Source organism: Choloepus didactylus, chromosome 9 (genome assembly GCF_015220235.1).
Source record: "Choloepus didactylus isolate mChoDid1 chromosome 9, mChoDid1.pri, whole genome shotgun sequence".
Lineage (NCBI taxonomy): Eukaryota > Metazoa > Chordata > Mammalia > Pilosa > Megalonychidae > Choloepus > Choloepus didactylus.
The window spans coordinates 31,161,998-31,178,063 of record NC_051315.1 but is presented as its reverse complement, the minus strand read 5'-3'; positions in this window follow the sequence as shown (position 1 = coordinate 31,178,063).

The following is a 16,066-nucleotide window of genomic DNA, read 5'->3' as shown; positions in this document are numbered from 1 at the left end:
GGCCAACAAATTAAGTAACCTAGATGAAGATCACAAATTAATAACCTAGCATCACATCTTGAGAAATTAGATCATCATCCCGATTGTTGCAGAAAAGGCATTTAACAAAATCCAGCATCCTGTCTTGATAGAAACCCTTAAAAACATAGTAATAGAAGGGAACTTCCTTGACAATTTAAAAGGGAAATATGAAAAACCCACAGTAAACCTCATACTCAAGGGGGAAAGACTGAAAGCTTTCCCTCTAAGATCTGGAACAAGACAAATGTGCTCACTGTCACCACTGTTATTCCATAATGTTGTAGAAGTTCTAGCTAGAGCAGTTAGGTATGAAAAAGAAATAAAAGTCATCCAAATGGGAACAGAAGAAGTGCAACTTTCACTATTTGCAGAAGACATGATCATAGAAAGTCCTGAAAAATCTACAACATAGCTACTAGAGCTAGTAAATGAGTTCAGCGAAGTGGTAGGAAACAAGATCAACCTGAAAAATCGGTAGTGTTTCTATACACTAGTAATGAGCAATCTGAGGAGGAAATCAAGAAAAAATTCCATTTACAATACCAACTAGAAGAAACAAATACCCAGGAATAAATTGAACCCAGGATATAAAGGACTTGTCCACAGAAAACTACAAAATATTGCTAAAAGAAATAAAAGAAGACTGAAATAAATGGAAGAACATACCATGTTCATGGTTTGGAAGACTAAATATCATTAAGATGTCATTTCTATCCAAATTGATTTATAGATTCAATGCAATCCCAATCAAAATTCCAACAATCTATTTTGCAGAATGGAAAAGCCAATCATCAAGTTTATTTGAAAGAGCGGGGGGCCCTGAATAGACACAAACATCTTGAAAAAGAACAAAGTTGGAGGATTCACATGTCCTGACTTTTAAGCATATTGCAAAGCTACAGTAGTTAAAACAGCATGGTGCTGGCATAAATATGGATATATTGACCAATGGAATTAAATTGAGAGTTCGGAAATAGACCCTCAGATCTATGGTCAATTGATATCTGCCAACGCTGTCAAGTTCACTCAACTGGGAAAGAATAGTCTCTTCAACAAATGATGCTGGAAGAACTGGATATCCAAATGTAAATGAATTAAAGAGGATCCCTATCTTACACCATATACAAAAATTATTTTAAAATGGATCAAAGACCTAAACGTAAGGAAAAGGACCATAAAATCCTAGAAGAAAATGGAGGCACAAATCTTCAAGATCTTGTGTTAGGCAATGGTTTCTTAAACTTTGCATCCAAAGCACAAACAACAAAATAAGAATAGGACCCCATCAAAATTTAAAACTTTTGTTTGTCAAAGGACTTTGTCAAGAAAGTGAAAAGGCAATCTATTGTTTTTTAATATATAGGTAAATAGGTACATATATTATATTCCTCTAGTTTTTTAGATATAATGACCTATTCAGTGGGAAAATATATTTGGGAACCACATATTTGATAAGCATTTAATATCTAGAGAATATAAATAAATCCTACAACTCAACAGTGAAAAGACAAACAACCCAATTTAAAAATGGACAAAATACTTGAATAGACATTTCTTCAAAGAGGAAATACCAGTGGCTAAAATGACCAACAATACTATTAGGGAAATCCAAATCAAAACCACAATGAAATATCATTTCACACCTACTAGAATGGCCAATTAAAAAAAAAAAAAACCAGAAAACTACAAGAGTTGAAGAGGATGTAGAGAAATAGTAATACTCATTCATTGCTGGAGATACAAATGGCTAAAAAGGTTAACATCACTAGCTATTAGGGAAATGCAAACCAAAACCACAATGAGATATTTCACACCTACTAAAATGGCCACTATTGAAAAAACAGAAAAGTACAAGTGTTGGAGAAGATGTACAGAAATAGAAGCATTCATTCACTGCTGGTGGGAATGTAAAATTGTGCAGCCACTGTGTATGACAGTTGGGTGGTTTCCTCAGGAAGCTAAGTATAGAATTACCATATGATCCAGTAATCCTGCCACTAAGTTTATACCCAGAAGAACTGAAAGCAGAGACTCAGACATTTCACAGCAATGTTCGTAGTGGCATTATTCACAATTGCCAAAAGATGGAACCAACCCAGTGTCCATCAACTGATAAATGGATAAACAAAATGTGGTATATACATTCAATGAAATATTATTCAGCAGTAAAATGAATAAAGTCCCGATGCATGCAAAAACCATGGATCTATCTTTAGGACATTATGTGGCGTGAAATAAGCAAGACAGAAAAGGACAAATATTGTATGTTCTCACTCCTATGATCTAATTATAATAAGCATGCTCATAGAGTTAGAATCTTGGATGTAGATTAGCAGGTGATAAACTGGGATTAGAGAATGGGGAGTTGATGCTTAACCTGTACAGAAATTCTATTTAGGCTAATGGTAAAGGTTTACAAATGGATGGTGGTGATGGTAGCACATTATTGTGAGTATATACAACAGTTCTGAACTATTCAGTGTGCTTAAAAGAGGAAACTTTAGGATGTATGTATTACTAGAATAAAAATGAAATGATAAAACTTAGGACTGTACAGCACAGTGAACCTTATTGTAGATGATGGCCTATAGTTAATAGTACAAGTATAACAAAGTTCTTTCATGGGTTACAACATATGTATGGCAGAGTGGTCATATTAAAGTGGCATGTGGTGAAAAATATACCTAACGTAAATAATGGATGATAGAACTATTTAAATAATCTTTTATCAATTGTAACAAAGGTAACTACTGTTAAAAATGCTATTATTTGAAAAAGCATTCTCATCAATAGTAACAAAGGTTCTATACCAAAGCAAGGTGTTGGTGGTGGGGTGGTGTACAGGAATCCTGTATTTTATGCATAATTGTTCTGTAAACTCACAACTTCTTTAATAACAAAAAAATGTGTATCTTGAGAGAAAGAGAGAGAAAGATAGATAGATAGGGGGCTGAATTTGGCCCACAGGCCACAGTTTGCTGATCCCATTGAGATTACTTCTAGCTAAATCATCAATGCAGTGCAAAATAGAGTAAAATTTCTCTCCTTTGGGGTTAGAAGAGATTCAATACAAGGAAGTTCAAAGGTCAAATAAATGTTTTGTTCATAATGATTACTACACATCTCAGACCAATGAATGTTTCCCAGTAACCTGTTTTATATTAACTGGATTAGCTACGAAGGACTAAAACTAACTTTTAAAACTACATTCACATATTAATGTTTTTGTTTTATCAAATTATGTAATGTTCAATTTTGGAAATGACCTAAGGAAACTTAGAAAAAGACTTTGATCTTTTAAATAAGAATCTTATGTATTAAATGTGCTTCTCAAAATCCAGAAACTTTTCCATGTGAAGCCCTTTTGCAGCCCACATGCTGTTCCTTTTCTTTATGATGCCTTTCCCCTAACCCTTGGTTCCCTGATTCTCCTTCCCCACATCTCATTTAAACTGAGGACTCTGACCAACCTATTAGTAAAAGTTTCCCTTTTTTAGTCTCTCTTCATGTAGACCGTTCTTTTCCTTTGGAACGCTTACTGAAATTTGTAATCCCTTCCGATCTGCAATGTGTTTACATTATGCCATCTCGCCGCTAGGCTCTGAGCTCTAGTAGCTGGGATGGTGGTGCCTGTCCCCTCACTCAGTGGCCTGCACCCAGCACACTGCAGTGTCTGTAGCAAGGGCTCAGTACATATTTCTGCAGGGTGAGTATGCATGTCAGATGAAATCAATCTGCTTTAATTGAAGTGTGGCAATAAGAGGCTGAGCCTTTCACTATAATTCCTGGTCCTCCTTCAGTGATTCTAAGGAAACTGCAGAACTTCATTTTAACATGAGATAAGCAAAGTTCAATAGTTCAATGTCTGTTATTTAATTACCCGAATATGCTTTAAAAAAAAGTATGTTTGCTTTTTCTTTCAGGAAAAAAATATTATATTTCATTATACTGGAAAACTCAGTATAATGAAGACCATACTAAGTAATTATAATGATAATACTTGAAAAGGCATAAGGCAGAAAAGTAGCAAGATGACATTAAGATAGGGAAGAGAGCAAGGAGTATCACTGACCTCTGCAAAAGGCCTTGTGATAGACATTGAGAGTTGACAAATGCTTCCCTGTATATTTTTTCTGAGAAGTGAATGGAGTAAGCAATATTTATCTTATTTTATACTTGAGGAAATGCATATACAGGGTTTAGTGTTTAGTGTGTTTATAATCTTGTAAAAGGTGGAGGAAGCTGTAAACAATGAAAATGAACCAAATTTTCAGTATGCTCCAAAAAAACGCAATCTTTGAGAGAGTAAATATTATACATTGGCCAAGTATATGTGTTCTAGAGACAGACTGACAAGCTTGGATCACAACTCTACCACCTTCCAGCTGTTTGGTCTTGGACACACTATTTAACCTCTCCTGCTTTGTCTATGATATGGATGTAATAATAACATTTATCTCATAGGTTGTAATAAGGAGTAAATACAAAGTGTTTAGACATATATATCTGGCACACATTAAGCCCACAATTAACTTTAGCCATTATTTTGCTAATATTTATCATAAAAAATAATGATACCTTTTAAAGAAACACTTGAAGTTTTTAACTTCTAAGAACTCAGTTGAGATGAATCAAAAGGCATATAAATAGTTTTTAGTTGGACAAGGGTTTATTTACACTCGTCTAATTCTAATTGTTTCAAATATCCCCCATGTCTCAGAGTTTGATCATGAGTCATAAAGAATTTCATTCATTTGTTCCATGTGTTAAGCATTGTGTTAAGCTTTGGGAATATGAAAATGAGTCAGCCATAATTTGATAGTTAAATGAATCATAATTACGAAAGAGTATAGTAAATGCCTCAAAACAGATATTTCCAGGTACAAGAATACATTGTGGAGACCCAACTTGGCTAGGAGATCAGGGAGTCCTCTAGGCTAAGAGAAGTTTCTATTGATTCTTGAAAGTTAATTGAATTAACTAAAGAGACAAAAGTGAAAGAACACTTCAAGTAGAAGAACAACATGGAGACAGTACACTAAAGGAAGGATAGGGTCGGTACATGTATGGTAGAATGTTGGTCAAAGCCAGTCTTGGGACCAGACCAAATTCAATGTGGAGGGGACGACACAAGGCCCTGAAAACTAGGGGACATGATTCATTAGGGGGCACCTTGTAGTCTGGCTACCATAGAAATGTACTAACAGTAGTGTAAAGTATGGACAAAGAACAGGATTCTCTTTACCTAACTTAAGCCAAGAAATGTTTACAGCCTAAAATAAAGCACTTCTAAGTGGATGGAGAGAAGAACACAGACAAAGAAGACATTATGAAGGTCACCAGTTGATTGAGAAATTGGAGAGAGAGGATCCTAGGATAATTTACAAGTTTTTACTGGGGTGGTTTTAACTACAGTGGCCTCGTTCAACAAATAAGATGTGAAATAACTTAATCTTGGATGCTTAAACCAACCTAGACCTCTCTCTTGCTGCTGTGAATGTTCTCACTTTTAATTCTGCAGTGTCCTTCTTCTCTGAATCACTGTTTCCCACCAGCACCAGTGAAACAGGATGGTGGAAGCATATTGAGCTACTACTTATTCCCCAATCTAGAAAAATGTCTTAGTTTGCCAGGGCTGCTATGACAGATACCACACACTGGTTGGCTCAACAACAGGAATATATATTGTCTCATGATTCCAGGGGCTAGAAGTCCAAAATCAAGATGTCAGCAAGGCTATGCTTTCTCCCCAAAGTTGGTAGCATTCTGATGATGGCTTGCTGCAATCTTTGGGGATCCTTGGCTTGCATCTCTGTCTCCCATCACGTGGAGATATCTTTCTCCTAGTGTCTGCTCTTCCAGTTTCCACTCACTTCTGGTTTTCTCTGACCGACTGTGTCCAGATTTCCTCTCCTAATAAGACCTTCAGTGATATGGATTAAGGCCCACCATAATTCAGTTTGGCCACATTTTAATTAACAATAAAATCTTCAAAAAGTCCTATTTGCAAATTGTGTGATAAGAACATGTCTTTCATGGGGTGCATGATCCAATCTCTAACCAGTGTGGATGTATTCTCCTTTGCAGTGAGCTCCTATTCTCTCAGAAACTCTTAACAACTAGAATCTACTGCTCCTAACAAAACAGACCCTGTCTCTTTAGTTCCTCAGAGTTCTCAGAAATCCTCAGAAGTCCAAGTGATCTTCTGTCATTGCTAAAAGCAACTTTAATTGAGGAGGCAGAGAAACTTGCTTCAACAGAACTACCTCACAAACACACCTTGTACAAGGTTTATTTCTGGTTATCTGCATCCCAGACAAGGGAAACCCAAGCTCCAAGACTGACAAGCCTGAAAAAGACAATGTGGCTGCCTGATTCAATTGCAAGTAGGAGCCCCTCAGGAAGCAGGCCAAGAATTCTCTTTCCTGACACAGTAATAACAAGATCATTTTTGGTCAGTACCTCAGCAGAAATTTGTGCCCTGAAGAACTGTATCTATAATCTGACCAATTACAGTCACTGTTAGACCCACCACAGAATTTTAAGTAGCCCCCAATACCACTTAATATGTGGTGTTTTGGTTTGTACATTTATGTCCCCCAGAAAAAGCCATATTCTTTAATGCATTCTTGTGGGGGCAGACGTATTAGTGTGGATTGGGTTGGAACCTATTGGTTCAGTGTCCGTGGAGATGTGACCCACTCAACTGTAGGTGATAACTCTGATTGGATAATTTCCATGGAGGCATGGCCCCGCCCATTCAGTGTGGGCCTTGATTAGTTTACTGGAGCACTATATAAGCTCAGACAGAAGGAGCTCATAGCTAGCTGGAGCTGAGACAGACATTTTGAAGACGGCCATTGGCAGCTGATGCAGACATTTTGGTGAACACCATTTTGAAACGCAACCTAGGAGCAAGCAGACACCAGCCATATGCCTTCCCAGCTAACAGAGGTTTTCCAGATGCCAATGGCCTTTCTCCAGTGAAGCTACCCTTTGTTGATGGATGCTTTATGGCCTTAAAACTGTAACTGTGTAACCAAATAAACCCCCTTTCATAAAAGCCAATCCATTTCTGGTGTTTTGCATTCCAGCACCATTAGCAAACTAGAACATGTGGGGGCTATGACAGATCATCGAGATTTGGATGGGCAATTGCATGTGCAGAACACTTACATGAAACACACACAGAGTTTGCCTAATTCATGTGAGTGGCCTACAATTCCATACCTGGCTCCATCTACTGCCTTCCTGCTATCTATTGAACGCCCAGCATGCTCTACAGATGAATTAGTTTAATTCTGACAGTGAGATCAGGATCCTCAGCTTCATTACCCATGCCTTTCCAATAGTGGGTTCTTCCAGAGAACCAGGACCACATTCTAAGGAATGGTATTCTGGTAGATGTTTAACAACCAGTAATCTGAATATATGTTAGATATCAGTGTTGGGTGATGATTTATTTACACTAATGTGCAAGCTGGAAATGAAAAAAAGTAAATGTAACTTCATTTGTTCCTCAACAATGTGATAACACTATGTTGAATCAGATAATAATTTTTGAATGTTGGAAGAATTTCTTTTTTTTTACTCTTTACAACGTAACAACTACAGACATGATGCACTTCTAAGTTTTATCTGCGTTATTTTGCCATCACTTTCTTAAGTTTATATAATCAATAAAATAATAAATCAAGAATTGATTTGTAGTGTTTACTAATTTCCACAGTATTAAATATTCCTATAATGGCTGATTTCAAGCTATCAAAGTAATGCTAAGGGATACAGAATTGTAAAGAGATGTACCCTCCATTATATAATTTTTCTACTATCCAGAAAAAGACATAAATAAACTCAGGAGTATAGATAATAATCAAATAAGTAGGAAGTGAAGAGTTTTGAATGTTTATTACCATCTTTTCAAAATCCTCTTTATTTTGAAGTAATTATAGATGTACAGGAAGTTGCCAATAGCTGTACAGGGAGGTTCAGTGCACCTTTACCCACTTCCTCCGATGTTGATTTCTTGCAAAACTATAGTGCAATAACAAAAGCAGGAAGTTGACATCGGTACAATCCACAGAGCTTATTCATATTTTCCCAGTTATGCATGCACTCATTTGTGTGTGTGTTAACCACACTGTCTAGTTTCTGTAAATTGTTGCTTTAACACATACAGGTGCCTCCAGGTTGCCAAACCCCACCTATACATCCGTTACTCCTAAATAATTCTGATCCCGACCTACTTACAACCTCAAACTGGGTTGCCATTTTTACATATCGCAAGTAATCCCACCATAGTGACCCGCTGCCTCACCCTTACATGCTTCCAGCAAAAACGACAACAAAGGCAGGGACTCAGTTCCATTCTTGCTCTCTCTGCAAGAGAGAGACCCTGGTTTCCCCAGTGCTGCCCTGTGTGATGCCGGGCACTCCCCAAGGAGCTGTGAGTATAATAAATCTTTCAAACTCCTCCCACCTCTCTCTGTGTCTGGCCGTATCACTTTGATACAAAGTAATATGAACAAAACAGTGTAATTTCATCACATATGTAGCTTCAGATAATAACCACAACGACCAAGGCAGAACTATTCCATCCCACAAGGCCCCCTCATGTTACCCTTTTCTAGCCTTCTCCCCTTCCACTCCCAGATCTCTAGCCCTGAAAAAGACAATCTTTTCTCTCCCTGTAAATTCATTACTTCAAGAATGTTATACAACTTGAACCATACAGTATGTAACAATTTGAGATAAGCTTTTTACATTCAACATAATTCCTGTGAGGTCCATTCAAGTTCCCAAAAGTATCATTATTTTCTTCCTTTACAATTATGAGTTGTATCCCATGGTATGTTTAGCCATTCATTGAAGGACATTTCTAACTAAATATTTGTTAAATTTTCAGCTTTGTTGATATTTTCAAAGAAACATTTTTTGACTTAGTTTATTTGAACTGCCATTTTTCTATTATTTATATTATTTCTTTTCATGCTAGAGTTTATCATTTTTGTCCTGTTTACTTTGGATTTAGTTTGCACTTCTTTTTCTAGTTTCTTAAGACAGAATGTTAGAGTGCTGATTTGAGATCTTTCTTCTTTTTTTAAAATAGGCATTTTCAGCTATAAATTTCCTTCTAGGCAGTGCGTTAGTATGTTCTTTTCATTTTCATTCATTTCAAGGAATTTACTAGTTTGCCTTGCTATTTCTTCTTTGACCCATTGCTTATTGAGGATTGTGGTTTAGTTTCCACATTTTTATGAATTTCCTAAATTTTCTTCTGTTACTGATTTCTATTTCATTCCATTGCAATTGCCAAACATATTTTATATTATGTCAATCCATTTAAATTTATTGAGGCTCAATTTTATGACCTGAAATATGGTCTAGCCTCAAGAATGCTCTATGTATACTTTGAGAAGAATGTGTATTCTACTGTTGTGTGATGTACTGTTCTACACATGTCTCTTAGGTCTAGTTGGTCTCTAGTGTTGTTCTAGTCTTATATATCCTTGTTGATTTTCTGTCTAGTTTTTCCATCCATTATTGAAAGTGTAATATTGAAGTCTCCAACTACTGTTACTGAATTTTCTAGTCCTCTCTTCAATTCTGTTCATTTGTGGTTCATGTACTTTTGGGTCCTGTTGTTAGCTGCATATGTGTTTACAGTTGATGTCTTCCTGATTGATTGGCCCTTTTACTATAATAAAATGTCCTTTACCTCTAGTAACAATTTTTTTCTTAAAATCTATTTTATCTGTCATTGGTAGAGCCATCCAGCTCTCTTTGGGTTACTGTTTGCACAGTATATGTTTTTTCCCATTCTTTTACTTTCCATCTATTAATGTCTTTGAATTTAAAATGTGTATCTTATAGACAATATATAGTGGATCTTTTTTATCTATTCTGCCAACATTTGCCTAGTGATTGGAGTGTTTAGTCTATTTACATTTAATGCCAATACTGGTAAGCTGATAAGGTGGGATTTATATCTGCCATATACTTTTTCTTTCTTATGTCTTTTTTGGTTCTATTCCCCATTAATGCCTTCTATCATGTTAAATAGATATTTTCTAGTGTACCATTAATTCCCTTGTTGTTTCTTTTCTGTTTTTTTTTTTTTTTTAGTGGTTGCCCTAGGGATTACAAGTAATAACTTAAAACAATTTAGTCTGGATAAATATCAACTTGATTTCAATAGTATACAAAAACTTTGCCCCCATATAGCTAATAGCTATGCTCTCTTCCCCCCCCTTTTGTATTCTATTTTATTACACAAATTACATCTTTATGTATTATAAACCCATCGACAGAGTTTCATAATTATTGATTTATGCTGTTTCTTTTAACTTAGAATGGAAGCGTTACTAGCAAAAATACTTTCATGCTCTCTTTTATATTTAACTATGTAATTACCTTATATTTCCCATCCCATGCCCTCTGTTCATAAAGTCATTCATTGGAATATAAATACTTTACAAATCCACAGTATAACTTGAATTGGACACCAGTGCTCTATAGTTTTCTATTGTAAGGCAGTGCCTAAGACTTACCTTGTATGTTAAAAAATTATATTGTAAGAAATAAAATTCCTTGTATTTTAAGGGATTGACTAAATGAAGTTATGTTCTCAAAGTCTGTCAGAAGTATAACCTGCACCCTTTATAATTGTCCATGCAGCTAAAATATTATATTACATAACTTAAGCACTCAATATGAGTTAAATTATTTCAGGAAATACAAATATCATGGATAATTTTCTGAAAGGTTAGTTTTGATTTAGTTATAAAATTGGCTTGAATGTTACATCCAATTTTTTAAATGACCCAGTTTGTGTTACTGTTTTTTATTCAACTAGTGAACATTTTAAAACAACCTAGTATATGCAGTTTCAACATTAAGAAGTTATTTTCTATTTAATTCCTAAAAATTGCAAATAAAATTAATCTAACTTTCTCTATTACAAATCTTTTGAAGGAAGGCAGAAATTTACCACCTCAGTCCTACTATTCCATTTTTCCTTCTTTCTTTCTGTCCCTAGTCTTTTCTACTTTTACATTTGCTCTCTTGGAAGGAAACTCTGAATATGATTTTAAAATATTTTAAAGCTGTGTATAACTTATAAATTATTAAACAAAATATGACTCAGAAAACAGAGAACCATGAAAATAATTGTATTCTTTATCATATAGTTTCCTGGCAAACTTTACTCACTAAAGCAGTCTTTAAATGTTGTCATAAGTCTGGTAGTAATGATTGATTAGTCTTTGTACTTTGGATAATTTCTTCTCTCCTTCAGTCATCATACATGTATATGCACAAACTCATTAGCTTTATCTATTTTATAAAGGTAAATTAATCAAAATGTCCAGGATTCACCTAGTCTTCTAAAGATATACATGTCACATTGTGATTCTTTCTTGAGCTTCTGATGTTCAGAATAAAAACACTTCTAGGTCTGTGTTAGAAATATGACATGGTAGATTGTCTTCAGATCTCGCTCCTCTTTTTCAGAATCTGTATCTTAAAAGTAATATAGTATTTGATTATTTATTTCAGCCTCCATTTCCTCTTACATAAAACTGAGAATAGTGATAATGTTTATCTCTGAGTACTGCTGTGAGGATTATATGTGATAATGTATGTCAAGAATTTAGCATAGCATTTCATATATGATAAAAGTTCTCAATAAACGCTATTTCTAATTATATCTTAATGTCTAAGAGCAATTGAATGGTAAACCAACATAATAATGATAATTACAAAACATTTCATTCTTCACTATGTGGAAATACAGAAAATGGTGATCTAATGTGTTTGGTTCTATAAGATTCTAAATTTCACTAAACATCCATTAAAATATGAATTACCATGAAAGATATAAATCAGGCAAGTGGAATTTTTGTTTATTTGTACAAGGGCCTGGTCCATGTGGTAAACTTTCTTTAGATATTAGTCTGAGAAAATCAATCAGCTATAGGGTATAGACCTATTTCTTGGAATTGCATCAGTATAATTAGATAAAATTGGCCAGATTCTTATTGGTTTTGTATTTCTGACCTACTTGAAGGTCAACTGTGTAGTAATCAATCTGACAATACAATATGGTGGTAAGGCCCTTAGAATAACTGAAAGGAATGTATTGTCATTATTTTGTATGTTTGGAAACCTGGCTAAAGTTTTAGGCATATTATATCAATTACCAATTAAATTGGCTAATGTTTTGTGCTTGTCATACTGATTACCAATTAAAGTGAATATAATATAGGTGTCCCCAATAATGCTCTGTACAACTGTATGTGCCGTACAGATATACTTATTTCTCCAGTATATTGCACATAGAGTATATTGCACATGAGGGCTTGAGGCAAAAATTTGGCCCATGTGTGAAAGAGTAGTTTCTATTTATACAGCACCATTCCTCCTCAACTCAATCAAGCCTGGATTACAGTATGTTGTCTAGCTTTTCCAGACATCTTCCTTTTCCATTTACAATAATAAAAATTCAATTTTCTGTCCACATGTTTAAAATGTCTAAAGCTGCCATTCACTAACAGCCTTAGTTTAGTTACACACAAACTGTTTGAATGCCATCAGAACTTCTTAAATTTCAGCTTTCTCACTAATTATGAGCCATACATTATTGTCTATATCATCTGTCGAATAAACAGCTTTTGTGCCTGCCAAAAGGAATATCTGGAGGTGTTCATATTTATATCATATGTTGAAAATATAAATAAAGCCAGAAACATGGTTTATTGAATGTTACAATTAATAAAATGGCCACAATAAAAAAATTACCTGAATTTTTTCCCACCTAACAATTCTCTTTAAACACATTTGGCATTTAGAAAACTTTGTGTCTTTTACCTCTACTGAGAAAAAAACCTTTGGTATCAGTTTTGCTAAAACTTTGAGATTCAATACATATGAATGAGTAGAGATGTATTTTAAAATATATTGAGAATTTAGGAATTTTTAATAAATTGAGAAATGAAGGGCGTATCTTTACAATGTGAGCAGATATGGGATTAATGTTCAGCAGTACAGTAGAAATATTACCATCATATTAATTAGCCTTCTGGTAAACATTAATCATCAGTTTGAAATTAATTTTACTACCTTCATTCTTTTCAGTGAATGAGATTATGATTTTCTAGAAGTCTATTTTAATTCACCTCTTAGGCAATGTGTTCATATACTGATAGTCACAATGGAAGCAAATTAGTCTTTGACGATTAAACATAATTAATGAAATGCACTTGTATAATTTTAGATATTAAGATATATACTTTGCTAGTTTAAGATGCATTGTTTCATTATCAGATATTCATCAATTTTTAATTTTAAATATTTAAAATTCTTCCATTAAAAAATTAAACATATTTAAAATTATATTTAAAATTAAATATTTACTGATCAGTTTCTATGTAGCAAGAATTCTATGTGCCAAGTTTTTTTTTCAATTTTACTTTTGTCACATAAATAGTTAAGTTGTACAGCTAATACTAGTAATGTGTGCCAGTTATTTTAAAAATGATTTTGTGTATTAGCTCAATCTGTAAGACAACCTATAATATTATTATTATTTAATTTTGTAAATGGGGGAAATAAAGGTATAGAGTGTTTAAATCACATTAACAAATGTAGTAAGTGGTGGAGCCAGGATTTGAACCCTGGTATTTTAGCTGCATAATCTGTGAACTTACTCCCTACACTGTATTTCTTTGCATGTTATAAGTCATATACCACCACAGCAGTTTACACCAACCTCTAATTTATAACAACCTCTAATTCCTGCTAACCTAGAGGCAACTGCTTTCAATTATTATAGCTGTTTCTACTTATGTTTAGCTCTATATTTTAAAATAGTATGAGTTCTTTTTTTTTAAATTCCTTTATTTTCAAATTTGCAACATTATTTTTCCTACTATGGATTTTGAAGATTTAACTATTATGGATCTCCCTGTCCCCATGGCCCACAAACACACACAGATACTTTCTCTTCCCTAATCCTCCAAATATAGTGAAACCATGACATTTGATTGCATCAATATTCATTGCATGTTTATGACTACCTAACAATATATTGTTTACAGCTGGTGCTGTATATATATGAGAGAAGAGGGACATATGTTAAAAGATGTTGAGAATTTAGGATTTGTTAAATATTTAATCGAGAGATAGAGGGCATATATCTGTTATGCCACATGGTGTATTCTGATAGCAACTCTTTTTTTTTTTTTTTTGTACAATTTCTTTTTTCCAACGTTAATGATTGTCTTCCTTTACAATGGATCAATTTTGCTATCCCTGTACTAATCTGAATCCTCAAATTAGTGGTGACAGACTTAAAACTCTTTTCAGAATGGTCAAATATATCAGACTTTGGATATTTTCACTGTGTGTGTGTGTGTGACAGAGAGAAAGAGAGGGAGAGAGCGTGAGTGAATGAGTGAGAGAGAGAGAGGTGTATGTGCAGCTGTCTCTCTCCAAGACATCTGAGCATTTGTCCCATTCTGGTGTGGTTCCTTCCAGGGCTGATAGGCTGTTTATGGACTTCCCTTCAAGCTCATTTTGGGAATTGTCTTTACCTCTTTCCTGTTTTGGATCTTTGTTCTTAGCTCAAATATATTCCAGTTTTATGAATTAGTTTATTTTGTGTGGATATATTTTGTGTTTTGTTTTGTTTTGGGTGGATCTGTATTCCAGTAACTTCCTTAGAAGGAGTATATGGGAAGAAAAATTTCTGAGACTTTGCTCACCTGAAAATATTTTTTATTCTTCAAATTTAATTTTTCGTTTGGTTTGGCATAGACTTCTAAATTGAAAGACTTTTCCATCTGAATTTTAAAAACATTCCTCTGTTGTTCTCTCTCTTTCAGATTTGTTTGTGGGAATTTCTATGTCATGATTGCTGATCTTTTTAATGTAACTTTTTCCTTTCTAAAAATTTTTAGGATTTTCCTTTTATCCCTAGTGTCTTATATTTTTCCCATGATATGATTTAAAAAAAAAAATCGCTTTAGCACTCATTGAGCCTTTTTAATCTGGAATCATCTTTAGTCTTTGGAAAAGTTCTTGTTTCATTTTTTTAAATATAATTTTCTTCTTTCTATTTTGTCTACTCTCTAATTCTATAACTACTTTTAGGCAGGTGTTGTCCTCCCTTATTGATCTTCTAATTGTCTAATCATTGTGTATTCTAATTTTGAGATAGTTACATAATTTTATATTTCAGTAATTCCCTTTAAACTTTTTATTCCTCTGCGCCCTTTTTAGAACATCATTTTCTTGTTTTGTGGTTTTGCTTGTCTCTCTGAAGAGAATTATTATAGCTTTTTTTTCTTTTTTTCCGCTTTCTTTTCTCTCTACTTCAATTGAAGCTTTTGTTTCCTGTTTGTTCTGTTGGACTCTGTCCTATAGGTAAATGTTGTTGTCAAGTGTCTGCTGATACGTTGTATCCATTCACTTTAAAACAGAAACTTTAAGATCCAGGTGGAAGAATTCTGTGCAAGGGCAGAACTTTTTGATTGGTGGACATCACTGTACAACAGTGAGACCCACACAGGATTTTAGCCCTTAATGACTGGACTGGACAGAAATCTGTGATCATGTTCCTGAGGTGGGATGGAGGGGAGGTGGTTATGAGCAGGACTGTGTGTTCTTGGAAGCCTGGTTGGGGGAGCGAATTGGGGCTGTCAGCATTCAGAATGCAAATTTTAGCTGAATTTCCTGTCAAATGCTACATACCCAGCAGGACTCATGTCCCTAAGCCCAGACTACACTGTTCATCTTCTCCAGGGAATAAATTCTTGCTGGGGCACTGTGGGGAAGATGCAGTATTATGGTGGCTCAGCCTGGAGGAAGGGATCTGCGAGTCCATTTGCTATGTTTATAGACATTCTACCACTTGTTTCCCATCCCACCCTGCATTCTGGCCTTCACAGATAACTGGTACCTCTGCTCTCTAAACATTTTGATGGTTCTTTGCCTTAAACAGATTACTGATCTTTAATCTCCTCTTCCCCTCACACAGGCAATTATG